The sequence below is a fragment of the Pyxicephalus adspersus genome, chromosome Z, assembly GCF_032062135.1.
Source record: "Pyxicephalus adspersus chromosome Z, UCB_Pads_2.0, whole genome shotgun sequence".
Taxonomy (NCBI): Eukaryota; Metazoa; Chordata; class Amphibia; order Anura; family Pyxicephalidae; genus Pyxicephalus; species Pyxicephalus adspersus.
The window spans coordinates 19,329,461-19,335,663 of NC_092871.1; the positions used below are offsets into that span (position 1 = coordinate 19,329,461).

General features: G+C 37.9%; 1 protein-coding gene across 1 annotated transcript in view; it reads right to left on the reverse strand.

Annotated features, from left to right (window-relative positions):
* LOC140344642 (galectin-4-like) overlaps window positions 1-6,203 on the reverse strand; it is a 43,009-nt gene that overhangs the window by 31,230 nt on the left and 5,576 nt on the right. Inside the window, exon 2 of the mRNA XM_072431964.1 lies at window positions 5,525-5,646. The gene's annotated coding sequence lies outside the window, so the exon portion shown is untranslated. The remainder of the gene's footprint in view (window positions 1-5,524; window positions 5,647-6,203) is intronic.

Below are 6,203 nucleotides of genomic sequence, written 5' to 3' on the forward strand. Positions count from 1 at the left end.
ATCTGTCCAAAGAATGTTTTTCCAGAACTGTGCTGGCTTTTTTAGATGTTTTTGAGCAAAGTCCAATCTAGGCTTTCTTTTCTTGAGGCTAATGAGTGGCTTGCACCTTGCAGTGCACCCTCTGTAATTACTTTCATGCAGTCTTCTCTTTATGGTAGACTTGGATATCGATACGCCTTCTTCCTAGAGAGTGTTGTTCACTTGGTTGGCTGTTGTGAAGGGGTTTCTCTTCACCATGAAAATGATTCTGCGATCATCCACCACTGTTGTCTGCTGTGGACGTCCAGGTCTTTTGGCGTTGCTGAGTTCACCAGTGCTTTGTTTCTTTCTCATGATGTACCAAACTGTAGATTTTGCCACTCCTAATATTGTAGCAATTTCTCAGATGGGTTTTTTTTTGTTTTTGCAGCTTAAGGATGGCTTGTTTCACCTGCATGGAGAGCTCCATATGTTGTCTGTTCACAGTAAAATCTTCCACATTTAAGCACCCCCTCAAATCAACTCCAGGCCTTTAATCTGCCTAATTAACAATGACATAACGAAGGAATTGCCCATACCAGCCCATGAAATAGCCTTTGAGTCAATTGTCCAATTACTTTTGAGGCCCTGAAATGAAGTGATTGTGTAAAAAAAGGCTTTAGTTCCTCATATTGTTATGCAATTTTTTTGTTCAACCAACTGAATTAAAGCTGAAAATATGCAGTTCAACCGCATCTGAGTTGTTTCATTTAAAATTATTTGCGATAATGTACAGAACCAAAATTAGAAAAAAGTTATCTTTGTCCAAATATTTATAGACCTAACTGTATGACATAATATATACATAATTTAATTAACACTATATAACCTATCAGCTATTGCTATTTTAGTTGGTTAGTTACACTTTAGGTGTCCCCAGGCATTTTATGGTAGAATTTGCAGACTGAGCAAAATGGCTCTAGGATAACAAGAAATTGGATAACAAGAAAAGTGATCAAATAGGCAGGGGATGGGGAAAAGGAAAGTGGGAGACTGGTCAAATGGAAGAAAGAAGCTAGGGTAGGGAGGAATTAAGGAGACCAAATTACTATTTCAAACTGCATTAGCAAGTGTCCCTTAAATATTTCAATATTTCTTTTTTTTTTTTTGCAAAAGTTTTAAACTGCAACAGCTTTAAACTCTTTCACAATATAGAATTAAAGTTCCCCATCTATGATGGATGCAGACATATCATGTGCTATTTCCCTTTGGCTAAATCTCAAAATAAATAGAGCAGATATTTGTATTCGGAGCTATGCTTCCCTCTTGTGGATAATTTATAATTTACAGAGAGACCAATAAAGGGATGTTATCTTGATTTTCCATATATGTTCCTACATTTTTATGCTCAAGAGAAAAAAAAATGAATCTTTTCAAGTAAAAAAAATACCTTTTTTTAAAATAGGAACATCATAATATTGCATATAAATAATTCATATTCACTGCATACCTTACAAATTTTGGAAATGAGAAAACGCAACGCAATTTAACACACAATACACTATTACACCCCGATTTTTTTTCTAATTAATTCTTCATGGTCACTATAATTGATGGTTGGTCTGTTGGCTAAAAATATGGGTGGACAGAAAAAAACCAACAACTAATTCAGGTCAAACATCAAAACGACTTATGAAACATACATATTTTAATAAACATAACAAACAAGGTGTAAAATGTATATAAAAAAAACTGTAAGGCCCTGGTCAGCACCATTATTCACCAGATACCAGTCCCCCAATCTATCGCTGCAGTCTTCACCTTCAGCCTCGGGAGACTGGTTGCATCTCCCAGCACTTAGCTGCCCCAGGACATTAAAGTGCGCAGAAGATGGTGTCTGGGGATGGGCTGGCTGTGGACCACACGCCCACAGAAAAGCAGTACAAGAACTACAAGGCAATCCAGAGTGTAAAGCCAAAGTCATACATGGATGATCAGTCCACCAAACAAGGTACAGAGGGAGTAGACACAAGCAGAGTTGGAGTCACAGGCAGAGGTCGGTCCAGGCTTTGTGTAATCGAAGCAATGGTCAGCAACAGAAAATACCACCAGAATCTCTCTAGCACAGATTAGTCCAGCTAAACGGTACAACAGGCCCTGGGGACTGGGAGCAGAGAGGCTATAAAGTCCCAGTAGCCAATGGCAGCATGGGATTGCTCAGAAAACATTCTGCTAATCAGCTGCAGCACATTTCCAAATCCCCCTTAGCTGTGCAGTCTCAGTGCAGGGGATGCGAGGAGGAAAACCACAGTTAAAGGGAAATAAGGATGCTGCAAAAGAGCACTAATTCCTAGAGCTCCTCTGTTGCTGTGAGCTGCTGCTGGAGGGAATAGGCTGGGCACGCTCCACTGCGGTGGGACATTGCCTGGGATTGTTGGCCTGAAGAGCATCACCTAACAAAAACACATTTATCTCAGCAAGAGGTTTCACATAAAAAGGTCAAATAGTTCCTATAGTATTATTCAACGTGTTTCGCCAATCAGGTCGCTTCTTTATTTGGAAGTTGGAAGGGTAGTCTCAATGGTATGGTAAGACGCACTTTGTTTCCAAAAATTTGGGGTCTATAAACAGGGTGCATCTTATACAATGGTAGTAGATTTTTTTTTAATTGCATTTCCTGTTTCTTCACGCTTGGAACCAATGGATGAAGTCTTCTGGGGACAATTTGACACCAGTAGGAAGAGCAAAGAAACCAACTATAGGAAAAGTTTGTACCTGGGTATAAAGATCCTGGGATACTGTGAAGATTGAGATCATTGTCAAGTCATTTAAGAAGTGTGGCATTTCACATGCCATAGATGGAACTGAGGATGAGGCAATATATGAAGACAGTGATTCATCATCAGACACAGATGAGGTCAAGCTAAAGAACTAATATATGGATCAAAGTTTTGACAGTAATGAGGAGTTGTATGGATTCTATGATGAGTAAAACTTGAGTTCAATAACTTTATGTAATAAAATTATTTCCTCCAAATTTCAGGTCCCAAAATCAAGGGATCAATGCATCATATACATGGGAGTGTCTTATACATGGGGAAATACGGTATACTTCATTTTTCATACTACATTTTTTAAAAACCTATTCGACCTTTTTTTTTTGTGAAATTTCTTCCTGAAATTAGAGTGTTTTTTTTATATATTACCTTATATTACCTTAGATCAAGCAAATGAGAGTCAGAGCCCCTATGAATATGGGACAGTTGGATGTATGTCACTGAATACCAGTACCTTAGCTATAGACCTATGGCCCCAAATGCGGAATTTGGGCTGGAGATCCCCTTTTGCTGCAACTCTGCACTGGATAATATGATAAAGGGACACTAAAATGTTTAGAGACTCAATGTGAGACAGAAAATAAATTAGTTGAAAAGACAATAGTGATATCAACTTTTATTTAACTGGCATTAAAATGAATAATAAATATATAATAATACAAACACAAATTTTAGGCAGAATGTAGGATTAAACATGTGATCATTTTACATTTAACAAATTCGGTAGTAGGTCATAAATTGGCATAACAAATGACGTATCTTTCAGAAGATAGGTAAATACGCTGTAGAAAAATCTATGAATGAAAATAAATTAAAGCAACTCGGTACCACCATCTTCTAGCAACCATTTAGAACAAACTTCTTCACATCAGGTGCACCTCTGGACTATCTAAATCCCCGTGTTACCTCAGACTCATTCTTAACCTCAAACCGCCCTTCAAATCTGGACTCCCCTGATTACATAAAGGCCCAATGCAATATCATACAATATAGAACCAAGAAAAAAAGATAGAAGAATGGTAAAAGATCTGGTCTTTTCTCTCTGATGGCAGTCAGACAGTGGTCATAGAGGAGGACCCCTACATGGGCCTCTGCAACTCCAGTTTTTACACCCTGTAAGTTAGGTTTGTATTGCATTTTGTGTCTTTATTACGTGGGTTAACCATCTTTATTTGTCCTAATGACCATTTTTACCCAGACAGTGGGGTAGGAAAACCAAGCTTGTCAAGGGATCAGAGGGTCAGGTACTGTGTTATACAGTTTGTCTAATTTTAATATGAAACTATATAGCAAAACTTCCACTGGTCCCTAAAGAATTGATGTTGTAAGATTAGCATATCACAAAATTAAAGAATGATGACTGACATGTAGGCATATGATTCATTGTGTACAGTTCTTGGATTACAATTGTAGGTAATCCTGACCCTAGAGGTGGCTCAAAGAAAACAATATTATTAAACATGCCTTAGGTAACTTAACATTCCTGCCAAATCCTTTTCCAAACAAACCCATGTCTGCTATGTGTATGTATGTCTGCAGTCCAAGAATATGGTAGCAGAACTCAATATTAGTCTGGGTGGTTTCAAAAATATTAAGGGCACAGCATCTGTTCAATTTTCTTAAAGCGTACGTAAACTCACAATTTTCACTTTACATAAAAGGGTAGACAACCCTTTTATGTAAAGTAAAAATTCTGTTTGTTTGTTTTTATTTTTTAGGGGCAACATCCTAAAAAAAAAAAAAAGCACTGCACTGCCCTCCTAATTAAAATGAATGGGAGCGAAAAGTCTCCCGGGATACCTACATCACGCATCCCAAGAGGCTCTTGGTTGCACCTTCTGCGCATGCCTAAGATGCTCAGAAAGAGACTTTTTGTGAAAAGGGAAAACAAATTGCCGATTTCACTCATGCACAGTGAGAGCGGCAAGTTTTTTTCCCCATCTTCATCACCCGTTCTCGCGTCTGGGTCGGGTGACCTAGGAATAAGAGCCAGGAAGAAGAGGCGAAGATGGCGGCGCCCAGAACACCGACACAAAGACAGATGCTGGGAGGACGCAGGACCCGATGGAAGAGACCTCCAGACCGATCGACTGCACTGCAGGATTAAAGGTAAGTGAAGACCGGAGTACGGTAACACTATACACAATATGATATTCCAGTACCCTAGGGTTACAGTACTAGTACTAACCCCAATTCTTTTATACCCTATATTAGATGATGTTATGGCTGGAGTCAAAAACTTCTTTTAGGGTACACAAATATTTCAATTTGTAAAAGGAATGCCAAGGCAGCATTTACAATATCATATGTGTAATTAGTAATGTGTAATGGGTATGCCCTGTATTAACTGTTTAATTTTAAGGTTTAGAGTTTTATATAAATAGTAAAAAATAAACATAAAAAAAGTATAAAAACAAGAAAAAATAAAAATGGATTCATATTTACAGTAGTTTACTTGACTGTAGTTCTCTTTAGGTGCACTCTATTGGAAACATCCCAATATACAGTATTTGCATTTTATTCTGCGGACCAATGCAACCTTTTAGTTGTTACAGAAATTTGTTAGATTTAGGGCCTATTAACTTTATGTTGTCTGTACACATGGGTGTTATTTAATTTAAAAGTAAATTTTAAAGTTAAAATGGAAATAGATATATTCCACTAGAGGAGTTTGTGATCAGGCAAGGATATATTGCAGAAAAGGACAGACAATAAGTATTCATACCTACCTGACTGCTCCTTTTAACCGCCCACCGGCATATCCTAGCTTTTCCTGCAGCTGCTGGGATTGAATTAATTTCCACGTGCCTGTGAAGGACTTATGTCATCCTGGCTCGGACAATCAAGATGGCTGAAAAAAGGACAAAAAGAAGAAAATGGCGCCCATGACAAAAACAGGGTCAGTCAGTAATTCTGCTTTCAGACATGCTGTTTTAAGGTCAAATGGTCAGGTATTGCAACCTAAAGTGTATGTAAATATATTATTATAACTTTAGCAAATGCCTCCTTCTGTCTCCCAAGTTAGATAAAACCTTAAATGTATATTTAAAAATCCTGATCAAATGTTTGGTGATCCTGCCTGTCCTCCTTCACAGTCCATGACTTCCTTGTCTTCTCTAAGCATGCTAGCCACAGAAACAGATCCATATTGGCATGGTCAGTTTTTAATTTGGGATCTACAGAGCACCATGCCATCACCTGGCATACCTGTGATCCCATAGTCAGTCTGTGACATTAAAGATACAAGCAAGAAACCATAAAGATATTCAATGGAGATCACACAGCATCCATCCTATTTTATGTGATACTACAATAAAAAAAATTATATTTGAAATAAATCCTATTCATAGGAGCGCTGCTTTATTGTTGGTCTAGATCAGCCACTCTCAGCCAAAGTTCTGTGAAATC